Below are 16,887 nucleotides of genomic sequence, written 5' to 3'. Positions count from 1 at the left end.
TTTGTGCACAAGAAGCGTTTCGTTAACATTAACCTTACCGCACTCTAATAAAATTAACGTGAGTAGACAAAATACTTATTAATGCAGCTGCAGTCATTCACAGCCTATAACATGGTAAATGAGCAATGATCGATCAGAACTGTTCAAAGAACCAAATTTGGGATTTAAATTGACAGACTAGAACTAGGCAATTACAATGAATTTCAATGTTGGAAACCGCATATTTAACATCATAAAATTGGATTTTGAATAAATGAATTTCTAGTTTATATTGAAGACTCTTATCAAAATTCATACTTAATTGGAGGAAAACATGTAATTTAATAGCTGTAATTTAATATGCACATAATAGAACAATCATGATATAATTTTATGCATGCAACTCTAATAGATTTGAATCATTTTTGTGGCATTAAAATCTGTTTGTTCTTATTAATTAAGTGAAATGTCTCAATCACTTAGATTCATAGAGTCATAGAAATGCACAGCATGGAAGCAGACCCTACGCTCCAACCAGTCCATGCCGACCAGATATCCCAACCCAATCTGGTCCCACCTACCAGTACCCGGCCCATATCCCTCCAAACCCTTCCCATTCATATACCGATCCAAATGCCTCTTCAATGATGCAATTGTACCAGCTTCCATCACTTCCTCTGGCAGCTCATTCCATACACACACCACCCTCTGAATGAAAAAGTTGCCCCTTGTTTCCTCTCTCACTCTAAACCTATGCCCTCCAGTCTCCTTGACCGGAGGGAAAATACTTTGCCTATACTTTGCCTATTTACCCTATCCATGCACCTCATAATTTTGTAAACCTCTATAAGATCACGCCAGGGAAAGCAGCCCCAACCTGTTCAGCCTATAACGTCCCTATAGCTCAAATCCTCCAATCCTGGCAACATCCTTGTAAATCTTTTCTGAACCGTTTCTAGTTTCATAACATCTTTCCAATAGGAAGGAGACCAGAATTGCAAGCAATATTCCAACAGTGACCTAACCAATGTCCTGTACAGCCGCAACATGACCTCCCAACTCCTGTACTCATTCCTCTGACCAATAATGGAAAGCGTACCAAATGTCTTCTTCACTAGCCTATCTACCTGCGACTCCACTTTCAAGGAGCTATAAACCTGCACTCCAAGGTCTCTTTGTTCAGCAATACTCCCTAGAACTTTATCATTAAATATATAAGTCCTGCTAAAATTCGCTTTCCCAAAATGAAGCACCTTGCATTTATCTGAATTAAACTCCATCTGCCACTTCTCAGCCCATTAGCCCAACTGGTCAAGATCCTGTTGTAATGTGAGGTAACCTTCTTCGTTGTCCACTAACCTCCAATTTTGGTGTCATTTGCAAACTTACTAACTGTACCTCTTATGCTAGCATCCAAATCATTTATGTAAACAACAAGAAGTAGAGGACCCAGCACCAATCTTGTTCAGTTTGCATCGCTCAATTAGAAAATATGGGTGTATGAATCAATTTTTTAAACTATTTGTGAAATGCTGAATTACATAATCAGAATTAATTGGTAAGATCGATACTTTTATACATTGTCTGTGTCATTGCAATTTGAAGTAAAAGCGCTATAAAAAGAATCTAAGTTCTACGTGGGATCCTGAGCCTATGTCTGACTTTATTTAAGGATGGGGATGACAATGATTGGGATGAAGAATGGGGATTTTATTCCAGGATTCTCACTGAGCCCCTAACATCTGCTGATAGTCTCCAAGACAGCCCCTAATTCTAAACCGAGGTAAAAACAATGACTGCAGATGCTGGAAACCAGATTCTGAATTAGTGGTGCTGGAAGAGCACAGCAGTTCAGGCAGCATCCAAGGAGCAGCAAAATCGCCCTTCAGGGTTTCTGCCTGAAACGTCGATTTCGCTGCTCCTTGGATGCTGCCTAAACTGCTGTGCTTTTCCAGCACCACTAATCCAGAACCTAATTCTAAACCACCCCTTACTCTGAAGATGAAGATCCATTATCGATAACCAGCTTCAGAGCCGACATCATTGGGATGAGCAGCCTGAGCTATCGTAAGCCAGGGGCCATCCCAGGAATCAGAATAATGAACCAAGGCCCTGACAGCAAGGAGAAACCAGACCATTTTACTCAACATGGCTGAAGAACAATTAAAATGTAAAGGCAGCAAAATTCTGGGAATGACCTGAATAAGAATGGCTTGTGTTATAAGACTGAAATAAGCAGCAAGCTGTCTGATGAAAGTTGTATGCAGCCCACAAATGAAAGAATAATCCCTCTGCTGGGGCCTGTGAATATTGGTGAAGTACTGAAATGCAGTCACAAGCCTTGGGAGTTAGGATACTTATTGAGTGCAATTTGAGGCTTGTTATAGAACATTTGCAGGTGATCAAGTCTTTCATTGAGAAGTTGACTCACCTTTGTATAACGCTATGCATAATCGTGCATGCTTGGGCAAGGAGAGAATGGTTAATACTCTGTTACAAACTCGGTGACACCCAGATTTTCAGAAAGCAACTCAGAAAAGAGCTGAAGCATGTTTAAATTTGTGTAAAAGAAGACAGATACTGGAAAAGAGATTGCCTGCAGTTCAGGAACTACCCCTTGCCTGGTTGGCCCTTCTACTTATCTACAACTTGGCTTTCAGCTACACAGGCCCTGCTGTTCTCTCTCAGACACACAGGCCCTGCTGTTCTCTCTCAGATATACAAGCACTGCTGTTCTCTCTCAGACACACAGGCCCTGCTGTTCTCCTTCAGCTATAGAGCACTGCTGTTTTCTCTCAGATACGCAGAGGCACTGCTGGTCTCTCCCAGTTTCACAGGCACTGATGCTCCCTCTCATTTACAAAGGCACTCATGTTCTCTCTCAGACACACAGGCACTGCCATTGTCCCTCAAATACAAGGCACTGCTGTTCTTTCTCAGATAAAAAGGCATGGCTGTCCTCACACAGCAACTCAGGCACTGCTGTTCTTTGTCTGATATAGAAGCACTGCTGCTCTCTCTCAGACATACAGACTCTGCTGTTCTCTCTCAGATACACAGGCACTGGTGTTCTCTCTCAGATACACAGGCACTGCTGTTCTCTCTCAGAGACACAGGAAATGGTGTTCTCTCTCAGATACACAGGCACTGCTGTTCTCTCTCAGAGACACAGGAAATGGTGTTCTCTCTCAGATACACAGGCACTGCTGTTCTCTCTCAGAGACACAGGAAATGGTGTTCTCTCTCAGATACACAGTCACTGCTGTTCTCTCTCAGAGACACAGGAAATGGTGTTCTCTCTCAGATACACAGGCACTGCTGTTCTCTCTCAGAGACACAGGAAATGGTGTTCTCTCTCAGATACACAGGCACTGCTGTTCTCTCTCAGAGACACAGGAAATGGTGTTCTCTCTCAGATACACAGGCACTGCTGTTCTCTCTCAGATACACAGGCACTGCTGTTCTCTCTCAGATACACAGTCACTGGTGTTCCCTCTCAGATACACAGACACTGCTATTCTCTCTCAGATACACAGGAAATAGTGTTCTCTCTCAGATACACAGGTACTGCTGTTCTCTCTCAGATACACAGGCACTGCTGTTCTCTCTCAGAGACACAGGAAATGGTGTTCTCTCTCAGATACACAGGCCCTGCTGTTCTCTCTCAGAGACACAGGAAATGGTGTTCTCTTTCAGGTGCAAAGGCACTACTGTTCTCTGTCATATACACAGGCACTGCTGTTCTCTCAGATACACAGGTACTGGTGTTCTCTCTCAGATATATAGGCACTGCTGTGCTCTCTCTGATACTGAGGCACTGCTGTGCTCTCAGATAAACATACACTGCTGTTCTCTCTCAGATACACAGTCACTGGTGTTCTCTCTCAGATACACAGGCACTGCTGTTCTCTCTCAGATACACAGTCACTGGTGTTCCCTCTCAGATATATAGGCACTGCTGTGCTCTCAGATAAACATACACTGCTGTTCTCTCTCAGATACACAGTCACTGGTGTTCTCTCTCAGATACACAGGCCTGCTGTTCTCTCTCAGATACACAGTCACTGGTATTCCCTCTCAGATACGCAGGCACTGCTGTTCTCTCTCAGAAATACAGGCCTGCTGTTCTCTCTCAGATACACAGTCACTGGTGTTCCCTCTCAGATATATAGGCACTGCTGTGCTCTCTCTGATACTGAGGCACTGCTGTGCTCTCAGATAAACAGACACTGCTGTTCTCTCTCAGATACACAGTCACTGGTGTTCTCTCTCAGATACACAGGCACTGCTGTTCTCTCTCAGATACACAGTCACTGGTGTTCTCTCTCAGATACACAGGCACTGCTGTTCTCTCTCAGATACACAGGCCTGCTGTTCTCTCTCAGATACACAGTCACTGGTGTTCCCTCTCAGATACGCAGGCACTGCTGTTCTCTCTCAGAAACACAGGCACTGCTGTTCTCTCTCAGATACACAGTCACTGGTGTTCCCTCTCAGATACACAGGCACTGCTGTTCTCTCTCAGATACACAGTCACTGCTGTTCTCTCTCAGATACACAGGCCTGCTGTTCTCTCTCTTACACAGAGGCACTGCTGTTCTCCTCTGCACCTTTCCCAATGCTTCCACATCCTTCCTGTAATGGGGCGACCAGAACTGTATACAATATTCCAAGTGAGGCTGCACTAGCATTTTGTATAGTTCCAGCATGACATCATGGCTCCAGAACTCAATCCCTCTACCAATAAAACCAAACCGTATACCTTCTTAACTCATCCTGGGTGGCAACTTTCAGGGATCTATGTACATGGACACCGAGATCTCTCATCACATCCACATGACCAAAAATCTTTTCATTGACCCAGTATTCTGCCTTCCTGTTACTCTTACCAAAGTGACTCACCTCATAATTATCTGCATTGAACTCCATTTGCCACCACTCAGCCCAATTCAGCAGTTTATCCAAATCTCCCTGCAACCTGGAACATTCTTCCCCACTGTTCACCACTACACCGACTTTAGTGTCATGTCTCAACTTATTAACCCATCCACCGATGCCTGCCTCCGAGTCATGTGTAAAAATGACAAACAGCAATGGTCCCAAAACAGATCCATGTGGCACACCACTCGTGATCGAACTCTATCAATCACCACTCGTTATCTTCTTACAGAAAGCAAATTTCTAATCCAAACTGCTAAATAACCCTCAATTCCATGCCTCGGCATTTTCTCCAACAGCCTACCATGTGGAACCTTATCAAAGGCTTTACTCTCGTCCATGTACACCACGTCAACTGCCCTACCCTTATCCACATGCTTGGTCACCTTCACATACAACTTAATGAAGTTTGTGAGACACGACCTGCCTTTGATGCAACCATGTTGACTATGTCCAATCTAATTGTTGCTTGCTAGATGATTATACATTCTATCTCTTACAAACTTTTCCGACAACAGACATAAGGCTCACTGGTCTGTAAATACCTGGGTCATCTCTGCTGCCTTTCTTGTACAAGGACATAACATTTGCCATTCTCCAGTCCTCTGGTAAAAAAACTGTAGACAACGACGACTCAAAGAACAAGGCCAGAGGCTCCACCGTCTCCTCCCTCACTTCCCAGAGAATCCTCAGATAAATCCTGTCTGGCAGAGGGGACTTACCTATTTTCACACATTCTAGAATTAATAACACCTCCTCCTTACGAACTTCAATCCTTTCTCGTCTAATACCCTGTATCTCAGTCTTCTCCTTGACAATATTCTCCTTTTCTTGATTGAAAACAGTTGAAAAATATTTGTTTCGCACCTCTACGATCTCCACAGGGTCTTCTCTTGTTAAGCGGAAGAAGAAGGCTTGTGTTGATGAGACAAGATGGTTCAGATGAGGCGATGGAGAATTACAGATCAGTTCAGAAGGATTTAAAGAGAGAGTTAAGAAGAGCAAAGAGAGGACACGAGCAGTCTTTAGCAAATAGAATAAAGGAGAACCCGAAAGCTTTCTATAGATACGTGAGGAATAAAAGGATGATGAGGGTAGGAATAGGACCAGTCACAGACAGAAGTGGGAAGTTGAGTGTGGACCCTGTGGAGATCAGAGAGGTGCTAAATGAACATTTCTCATCGGTTTTCACTCAGGAAAAGGAGAATATTGTAGAGAAGAATGAGATACAAGATGTTAGTTAGAAAGGATCGAGGTTAGTTAAGAAGAGGTGTTATCAATTGTAGAAGGGGTGAAAGCAAACAAGTGCCCTGGGCCGGATGGGATTTATCCGAGGATTCTCTGGGAAGCTAGGGTGGAGATAACAGAGCCTTTGGCTTTGGTATTTGAGTTGTCATTGTCTGCAGATTTAGTGCCAGAGGACTGGAGGATTGCAAATGTTGTGCCCTTGCTCAAGAAGGGCAATAGAGATGGCCCAGGTAATTATAGACCAGTTAGCCTTACTTCTGTTGTAGGAATACTTTTGGAAAGGATTATAAGAGATAGGATTTGTGATCATCAAAGAAGGTGACCAAGCATGCAGATGAGGATAGGGCAGTTGACATGGTATACATGGAAAGAACAAAGAGAACAAAAGAAAATTTACGAACTTCGGCCCTCCAAACCCTCCAAGCCTGTGCTGATCCAAACCTACTGTCTAAACCTGTCGGTCAATTCCTAAGCATTTGTATCCCTCTGCTCCCCATGTAGTCATGCATCTGTCTAGACGCATCTTAAATGAATCTACCCTGCCTCCCTCTACTACCTCTGCTGGCAACACGTTCCAGAAACACATGACCCTCTGTGTAAAATACTTGCTGCGTGTATCCCCCTTAAACTTTCCACCTCTAACTTGAAAGTGTGACCTCTCATTATTGGATCCTTCATCCTGGGAAAAAGCTTGTAGCTATCTACTCTGTCTATATCCTTCATGATGTTGACAACCTCAATCAGTTCCCCCTCAATCTCCTTTTTTCTAAAGAAAATAAACCTAACCTAATCTCTCTTCATAGCTCGCACCTTCCATACCAGGCAACATCCTCATAAACCTCCTCTGCACCCTCTCCAAAGCGGCCACATCCTTTTGGTAATGTTTCAACCAGAACTGTACACAATATTCTAAATGTAGCTGAACCAATGTCTTGTACAATTTTAACATGACTTGCCAGTTCTTATACTCAATACCCTGTCCAATGAAGGCAAGCATGCTATATGCCGTCTTGACCACTCTATCCACCTGTGCAGCAACCTTCAGGGTACAATGGACCTGCACTCCCAGATCTCTCTGCTCATCAACTTTTCCCAAGGCTCTTCCATTCACTGTATAATTCGCTCTAGAATTAGACTTGCCAAAATGCATCATCTCACATTTGTCTGGATTGAAATCCATCTGTCACTTCTCCGCCCAACTCTCCAGTCTGTCTATATTATCCTGCATTTTTTGACAGTCCCTTATGCTTTCTGCTACTCCACCAATCTTTGTGTCATCTGCAAACTTGCTGATCTTACCAACAGTGCCCTCTTCTAGATCATGTCTGTTTCTCACAAACAACAATGGCCCCAGCACTGACCTCTGTGGAACACCACTGGTCACTTTTCTCCATTTCGAGAAACTCCCTTCAACTACTACTCTCTGTTTCCTGTTGCTCAACCAGTTCCTCATCCACCTAGCTAGAACACCCTGCACACCATGTGACTTCACTTTCTCTATTAGTTTACCATGGGGAACCTTATCAAATGCTTTACTAAAGTCCATGTATATGACAGCAACAGCCCCTCCTTCATTTATCAACTTGGTCACTTCCTCAAAGAACTCTATTAAGTTGGTAAGGCACGATCTCCCCCGCACAAAACCATGTTGCCTATCACTGATAAGCTCATTCTTTTCTAAATATAAATAGATCCTATCCCTCAGTACCCTCTCCAGTAACATTCCCACCACTGAAGTCAGGCTCTCTGGTCACCCGGAATATCCCTACTATCCTTCTTGTACAGGGGGACAACATAAGCTACCCTCCAGTCCTCCAGCACCTCACCGGTGTTTAAGGATGCCACAAAGATATCTGTCAGGGCCCCAGCTATTTCCTCTCTCACCTCCCTCAGCAACCTGGGATAGATCCTATCCGATCCTGGGGATTTGTCCACCTTAATAACCTCTAGCATACCCAATACATCTTCACTTCTTATTTCAATGTGATCAAGACTCAACAAATGTCTATCTCTAATCTCAGCATTCATCATGTTCCTCTCCTCTATGAACACTGATGCAAAGTAATCATTCAGAATCTCACGCATTCTCTCAGGTTTGGCACACAGCCTTCCTTTATTGTCCTTTAGTGGACCAATCCTTTCTCTAGTTACCCGCTTGTTTCTTATATAAAATGTTTTGGGATTCTCCTTAATTCTGCTCGCTAAAGCTTTCTCATGATCCCTTTTAGCCCTCTTGATTCCTCATTTAAGACTGGTCCTACTCTTCCGATATTCTTTTCCCTCTTGGCTAGTCGTATGATTTCTCCTGTCATCCACGGTTCATGTATCTTGCCTTTCCTATCCTTTGCCTTCAATGGGACATGCCTATCCTGCACTATCTTTAACCTATCTTTGAAAGCCTCTCACATATCAAATGTGGACTTCCCTTCAAATAGTTGTGTCCAATCCACATTTCCCAACTCCTGCGTAATTTTGATATAATTGGCCTTGGCCCAGTTTAATACTCTTCCCTTAGGACCACTCTCTTCTTTATCTACGAGTATTCTAAAACTTACAGAATTGTGGTCGCTGTTCCCGAAGAAATCCCTCACCGCAACTTCTACCACTTGTCCTGGCTCGTTCCCCAGTACCAGGTCCAATATGGCCCCTTCCCTCATCAGACTATTGACAAACTGCTCTAGAAAACTCTCCTGGATGCTTCTTACAAATTCTACTCCATCCGGATCTCTGACGCTAAGTGTATTCCAGTCAATGTTGGGAAAATTAAAATCTCACATCACCACTACCGTATTGCCTCTACATCTTTCCATAATCTGTTTACCTATTTGTTCTACCTTCTGCTCACTGTTGGGAGGCCTGCAATTTAGCTACAACACTGTAACTACACCCTTCTTATTTCTCAGCTCCTCCCATAATGCCTCACTACTCAAGCTCTCCATAGTGTCATCCTTTAGCACAGCCGTGACCAGCAATGCAACTCCATGCCCCCACCCCCCACTTTTACTTCCCTCCTTGTCCTGTCTGAAGCTTCTATATCTTGGAACATTTCGTTGCCAATCATGCCCTTCCTTCATACAAGTTTCTGTGATTGCAATAACGTCATATTCTCAGGCACCAATCAAAGTTCTCAGTTCATCTGCCTTACACACTATACTCCTTGCATTAAAGTAAATGCACTTCAGGCCACCAGTTATTTTGTGTTCAACTGCTCTCTGCCTACTCTTCCCCTCATTAATGCTATCTTCATGATTCTTACAGTCTCCAGTTTCCACCTCGCTGTCTACTAGTCGCTGGACTTTAGTAATGCCTTTGATAATGTTCCACGTGGTAGGCTGTTGGAGAAAATGCAGAGATATGGGATTGAGGGTGATTTAGCAGTTTGGATTAGAAACTGGCTTTCTGAAAGAAGGCAGCGAGTGGTGGTTGATGGAAAATGTTCAGCCTGTAGTATGGTCACTTGTGGTGTGCCACAAGGATTAGTTTTGGTATCACTGCTGTTTGTCATTTTAACAAATGACTTAGATGCAGGCATAGGCGGATGGAATAATAAATTTGCAGGTGACACTAAAGTTGATGGAGTAATGGACAGTTTGGAAGAATGTTACAGGTTGCAGGGGAGTTGGATAAACTGCAAAATTGGGCGGAGAGGTGGCAAATGGAGTTCAATGCATTAAATATGAGGTGATGCACTTTGAGAAGAATAACAGGAAGACAGAGCACTTGGTCAATGAAAAGATTCTTGGTTGTGTGGATGCACAGAGGGATCTGGGAGTCCATGTACATAGATCCCTGAAAATTGCCACTCAGGTGGATAGTGCTGTTAAGAAGGCATACGGTGTGTTAGGTTTCATTGGTAGAGGGATTGAGTTCCGGAGCCGCAATATCATGCTGCAAATATACAAAACACTAATGCAGCCGTACTTGGAATATTGTGTACAGTTCTGGTCACCATATTTCAGGAAGGATGTGGAAGCATTGGAAAAGGTGCAGAAGCGATTTACCAGGATGTTGCCTGGTCTGGAGGGAAAGTCTGAGACTTGGGTCTATTCTCATTGGAAAGAAGAAGGGTAAGAGGGGATTTGAAAGAGACATACAAGATGATCAGAGGATTAGGTAGACAATGAAAGTCTTTTTTCTAGGATGATGTCGTCGGCTTGTATAAAGGGGCATAACTACAAATTAAGAGGTGATAGATTTAAGACAGATGTCAGAGACAGGATCTTTACTCAGAGAATGGTAAGGGTGGAATGCCCTACTTGCCAGTGTAGTTAACTCAGCCACATTAGGGAGTTTTAAACAATCCTTGGATAAGCACATGGATGATGATGCAATAACGTAGGGGGACGGGCTGAGAATAGTTCACAGGTTGGCGCAACATCGAGGGCCGAAGGGCCTGTTCTGCGCTATATTGTTCTATGTTCTATGTAAATAACAAAGAGGATTGATGAAGGCTTTGACAAGCTCTCTCATGGTTGACTGGTTATCAAGATTAGGACACAAGGAATACAGGTAAATCTACAGGTAGCTATTTGGATACGCAAATGGTTTGAAAGTCGAAAGCAGATGGTGGTGGAGGTGGAGGTTGCCTTTCAGACTGAAGCCCTGTGACCAGTGGGGTGCCACAAGGATCGGTGCTGGGTCCACTGATTTTGTCATTTATATGAATTATTTGGATGTGAACATAGGATATGTAGTAACTAGGTTTACAGACAGCACCAAAATTGGAGGTGTTGTGCACAGCGATGAAGGTTACCTCAGAGTATAACAGGATCTTGATCAGATGGGCCAATGGGCTGAGGAGCGACCAATGAAGTTTAATTTAGGTAAATGAGAGGTACGGCACTTTAGAAAGGAAAATCAGAACTGGGTTTATACACTTAATGGTAAGGTCCTGGGGAGTTTCCAATGAGACCTTGGAACACGGTTCATATTTCCTTGAAAGTGGAGTCGCAGATGGATAGGATAGTGAAGTATGTTTTCCTTTATGAGACAGAGCATCGAATATGGGAGTTGGGAGGTCATATTGCAGCTATGCAGGACATTGGTTAAGCCAGTTTTGGATTATTGTGTGCAATTCTGGATTTCTTCCTCTTCGAAGCATGTTGTGAAACGAGAAAGGGTTAGAAAATACATGGGAACTAATGCTGTCTGCAATATGCACAGGATCTGCTCTTCTCTATAATACAGACAGGGACTGCTACTCTCTGTAATGCACACAAGGACTTCTGTTCTGTTTCACATACTCAGAAATTACTGTTCAGCGTAGCATACACAGGGACTGCTGTTCACTGCAATACAGACAGTAAATGTTGTTCTATATAATCTAATGTAGCAGGGCAGGCGATGACCCAATGGTGTTGGACTGTTAATCCAGAGATCCAGATAATGTGCTGGGGACTCAGGTTCAAATCCTGCCATGGCAGATGGTGGACTTTGAATTTTAGAAAAATCTGCAAGTACGAGAGCAAAGATGGCCATGAATCCATTGCTGATTGTTGGAAAAACTCAACTTGTTCATGAATGAACTTGTTCATTTTGCCAGATCGGCAAGGAGAGAAGGAGGAGTGAAGTGAGGGCTGCCGGGAAGGGTACGTTTTCCTGCATAAAAAGGACTACCTCGGGAGTCGGGACTCCATTTTGCCAGACCGGTGAGGAGAGAAGGAGTGAAGCGAGGGCTGCCGGAAAGGGTAAGGGATTAATTTATATTTGGGCAGTGGCTAAACCTGAGATACTACACGGGTAGTATCTCCCTCCCGCACACCTTCTTCTCTAACCGGAAGAAAAAGACCCTGTAAGGTAAGGCTTTTATTTCTTATCTTTCTTTTTCATTTATTTAAGTGCATTGTTTGGTTTTAGTTAGTTCATATAAAGCTAAGCTTACAATGGCAGGGGACCTCAGACCCGTGGCATGTGCCTCTTGCCTGATGTGGGAGCTTAGGAACGTGTCTGACGTTCCTGACTCTTACACTTACCAGAAGTATGTCCAGCTGGAGCTCTTGTTTGACCACATGACAGCTTGGAGCTGCGGATGGACTCACCGTGGAGCATCCACAATGCTGAGGAGGTCGTGGACTGGTCACACCGGAGGTTAGGATTACTGAGGGAGACAGTGAATGGGTGACCAAAAGACAGAAAAAGAGGAGGAAGGCAGTGCAGCTTGTACCCTGCGGTCATCTCCCTCCAAAACAGCTATACCATTTTTGCGACTGTTGGGGGAGATGGCTCTTCAGGGGAGGGCGGCAGTTGTCAAGATCCTGGCACCGTGGCGGGCACTGCTGTTCAGAAGGGTGAAAAAGGCTCGTAGGGCCATAGTCATAGGGGATTCTATTGTGAGGGGAGTAGATAGGCGGTTCTGTGGCCAAAAACGGGACTCCCAGATGGTATGTTGCCTCCCAGATGCTCGTGTCAGGGATATCACTGATCGGCTACAGAGCATTCTCAAAGGTGAGGTGAATAGCCAGTTGTCTTGATGCATATAGGCACCAACGATGTAAGTAGAAAGCGAGATGAGGTCCTGAAAGAAGAATTCAGGGAGCTAGAAGAGAAGTTAAAGTGGAGTACTTTAACTTCAAGGTAGTGATCTCGGGATTACTACCAGTGCCACGTGCTAGCCAGTATAGAAATGAAAAAAATAAGCAGGATGAACACGTGGGTTGAGAGATGGTGTAGGAAGGAGGGGTTCAGATTTGTTGGATATTGGGACCGGTTCTGGGGAAGGTGGGTCTATTACAAAAGGGACTGTCTACATCTGAACCAGACTGGAACCAATGTCCTTGGGGGAGTTTTTGCTCCTGCTGTTGGGGGGGGCGTTAAACTAATGTGGCAGGGGGCTGGGACCAGAAGAGAAAACAAGTAGGCAGTGAGGTGGAGACTGGAGACTGTAAGAATTATGAAAATAGCATTAATAAAGGGAAGAATAGGCAGAGAGCAGGTGAGCGCAAAAGAACTGATGGCCTGAAATGCATCTACTTTATTGCAAGGAGTATAGTGTGTAAGGCAGATGAACTTAGGGCTTGGATTGGTGCCTGGGAGTAGGACATTACTGCCATCACAGAAACTTGTTTGAATGATGATTGGCAACTAAATGTTCCAGGTTATAGACACTTCAGACAGGACAGGGAGGGAAGTAAAAGAAGGGGTGGAGTTGCATTGCTGGTCAGGGACGATATCACGGCTGTGCTAAAGGAGGACACTATGGTGGTCTTGGGTAGTGAGGCATTATCGGTGGAGCTGAGAAATAAGAAGGGTGCAGTTACATTGTTGGGGCTGTATTATAGACCTCCCAACAGTGAGCATGAGGTAGAACAACAAATAGGTAAACAGATTATGAATAGATGTACAGGCAATAGGGTAGTGGTGATGGGAGATTTTAATTTTCCCAAAATTGACTGGGATACATTTAGCATCAGAGGTTCGGATGGAGTAGAATTTGTAAGAAGTGTCCAGGAGAGTTTTCGAGATCAGTATGTCAATAGTTCTATGAGGGAAGGGGCCATATTGGACCTGGTACTGGGGAACAAGCTAGGACAAGTGGTAGAAGTTGCGGTGGGGGATTCCTTTGGGAACAGTGACCACAATTCTGTAAGTTTTAGAATACTCATCGATAAAGAAGAGAGTCGTCCTCAGGGAAGAGTATTAAACTGGGCCAAAGCCAATTATAACAAAATTAGGCAGGAGCTGGGAAATGTGGATTGGACACAGGTATTGGAAGAGAAGTCCACATTTGAGATGTGGGAGGCTTTCAAAGACAGGTTAACGGTAGTGCAGGATAGGCTTGTCCTGTTGAAAGCAAAGGACAGGAAGGGCAAGATTTGTGAACCGTGGATGACAGGAGAAATTGTACGACTAGACAAGAGGAAAAGGGAAGCGTACATAAGGTCTAGGCAGCTAACAACACAACGGTCCCTGGAGAAATATTGGAAGAGTAGGACAAGTCTTAAACAAGGAATCAAGTGGGCGAAAAGGGGTCATGAAATAGCTTTAGCAAGCAGAATTAAGGAAAATCCCAAAGCATTTTATTCTTATATAAGAGGCAAGCAGGTAACTAGAAATGATTGGTCCACTAAAAGATAATGAAGGAAAGCTGTGCACCGAACATGAGAGAATGGGTGAGATTCTGAATAATTATTTTGCATCAGTGTTCACTGAGGACAAGAACATGATGAATGTTGAGATTAGAGATAGAAGTTTGATTAGTCTGGATCATGTGGCATAAGTAGAGAAGAGGGTATTAAGGAGGGAAATCCCCAGGACCAGATGGGATCTATCCCAGGATGCTGAGGGAGGTGAGAGAGGAAATAGCTGGGGCCCTGACAGATATCTTTGTGGCATCCTTAAACACCGGTGAGGTGCTGGAGGACTGGAGGGTAGCTTATGTACAAGAAGGGTAGTAGGGATATTCCAGGTAACTACAGACCAGTGAGCCTGACATTGGTGGTGGAGAAGTTGCTGGAGAGGGTACTGAGGGATAGGATCTATTTATATTTAGAAAAGGATGAACTTCTTTTCATGATTTTGTAAACCGTAATAGGCAACATGGTTTTGTGCGGGGGAGATCATGCCTTACCAACTTAATAGAATTCTTCGAGGAAGTGACCAAGTGGATAGATGAAGGAAGGGCGGTTGCTGTCATACACATGGACTTTAGTAAAGTGCTTGATAAGGTTCCCCATGGTAGACTAATGGAGGAAGTGAAGTCACATGGTGTGCAGGGTGTTCTAGCTAGGTGGATATAGAACTAGTTGAGCAACAGGAAACAGAGAGTAGGAGTTGAAGGGAGTTTCTTGAAATGGAGAAAGGTGACCAGTTCTGTTCCACAGGGGTCAGTACTGGGCCACTGTTGTTTGTGATACACGTAAATGATCTAGAAGAGGCACTGTTGGTATGATCAGCAAGTTTGCAGATGACACAAAGATTGGTGGAGTAGCAGAAAGCATAAGGGACTGTCAGAGAATACAGGATAATATAGATAGACTGGAGAGTTGGATGGAAAGGATGGTTTTCAATCCAGACAAATGTGAGGTGATGCATTTAGGAAAGACTAATTCTACAGTGAATTATACAATGAATTGAAGAGCCTTGGGAAAAGTTGATGGGCAGAGAGATCTGGGAGTGCAGGTCCATTGTACCCTGAAGTTTGATGCAAGAAGGCATATAGTATGCTTGCCTTCATTGGATGGGGTATTGCGTATAAGAGGTGGCAAGTCATGTTAAAATTGTACAAGACATTGGTTCAGCCGCATTTAGAATAATGTGTACAGTTCTGGTCGCCACATTACCAAAAGGATGTGGACACTTTGGAGAGGGTGCAGAGAAGGTTTACGAGGATGTTGCCTGGTATGGAAGGTGCTAGCTATGAAGAGACGTTAAGTAGGTTAGGTTTATTTTCATTAGAAAAAAGGAGATTGAGGGAGGGACCTGATTACGGTTTACAAAATCATGAAGGATATAGACAGGGTGGATAGAGACAAGCTTTTTCCCAGGGTGAAGGATTCAATAACCAGAGGTCATGTTTTGAAGGTGAGAGGTGGAAAGTTTAAGGGGGATACATGCGGCAAGTACTTCACACAGAGGGTGGTGGGCGTTTGGAATGCGTTGCCAGCAGACGTGGTAGAGGCAAGCATGGTAGATTCATTTAAGATGTGTCTGGACAGATGCATGAGTAGGTGGGGAGCAGAGGGTTACAAATGCTTAGGAATTGATCGACAGATTTAGACAGTACATTAGGATCGGCTCAGGCTTGGAGGGCCGAAGGGCCTGTTCCTGGGCTGTAAATATTTTTTTGCAAAGGGTCAGTTAGACTCAAAACATCAGCTATTTTCACTCCTTACAGATGCTCCCAGACCTGCTGAGAATTTCCAGCATTTTCTCTTTTGGTTTCAGATTCCAGCATCCGCAGTAATTTGCTTTCATCCAGTGTAAATTTTCTTTGTTCTTTGTTCTATGACTTTTAGGGGAGGAAATTGCCATCTTTACCTGGTCTGGTCTCCACGTTTCTCCAGGCCCAAAGCAATGTGGTGGAATCTTAACTGCTCTTTGCACCATTAGGGATGGGCAATAAACACTGGCCTAGACAACAACACCCTCATCCCACAAGTAAATAAAAAATGATAAAATTTAACAAATTGGAACAGGAAAGATGGGCCAAAATGCATTCTTCTGTACTGTAACATGACATTGATTACTCCTTGAGGTCCTGTGGAATGTAAATTGTGAAATTTATATGGAATAATTCTGTTCAGAAAGTGTGGAGCTGGAAAAACACAGCCAGTCAGGCAGCATCCGAGGAGGAGGAGAGTCGATGTTTCCATCATAAGCTCTTCCTCAACACCATCAGTCCTTTTCCAGCACCACACTTTTTCACACTGATCTCCAGCATCTGCAGTCCTCACTTTCGCCCAGAATAATTTTGTTTTGGAGCAAGAAAGTGGTTGTTTTTTCTGAGTCTCTGAACTTCCCAGTATTTCTGTAATTGTGGTGATTTCTTAAAAGGACACGTTGCAAAGCTGGGCTGTAGAATAGATGGGTTTTGTGCACTAATAAATGTTCATTAATGTTATGTCTCAAAGTCAAACAAAGTTAAACTTTTTGAAAGAGATTCACTTAACTTCCCACATTTCTAGCTGTTCTGTTTAAGCTGAATTTCTAAGGCAACAAAGGTGATCAACCTTATCCCAAACTGTAATCTCAGCATTTCAAGCAAACTATGTCAGTGATATTGCT

The 16,887-nt window shown here is 43.8% G+C and overlaps 1 long non-coding RNA gene across 1 annotated transcript in view; it reads left to right on the top strand.

The window, feature by feature from the left end:
- LOC148141091 (uncharacterized) overlaps positions 1–11,826 on the top strand; it is a 34,517-nt gene extending 22,691 nt beyond the window's left edge. The window contains exon 3 of the long non-coding RNA XR_015752975.1: positions 11,708–11,826. This is a non-coding gene — a long non-coding RNA (uncharacterized LOC148141091). The remainder of the gene's footprint in view (positions 1–11,707) is intronic.
- The last annotated feature ends 5,061 nt before the right edge of the window (positions 11,827–16,887 follow it).

Source organism: Chiloscyllium plagiosum, unplaced genomic scaffold (genome assembly GCF_037043375.1).
Source record: "Chiloscyllium plagiosum isolate Xiang-an unplaced genomic scaffold, Cpla_swu_hap1 HiC_scaffold_35, whole genome shotgun sequence".
NCBI classification, from domain to species: Eukaryota; Metazoa; Chordata; class Chondrichthyes; order Orectolobiformes; family Hemiscylliidae; genus Chiloscyllium; species Chiloscyllium plagiosum.
This window is presented reverse-complemented; position numbering and strand designations above follow the sequence as displayed.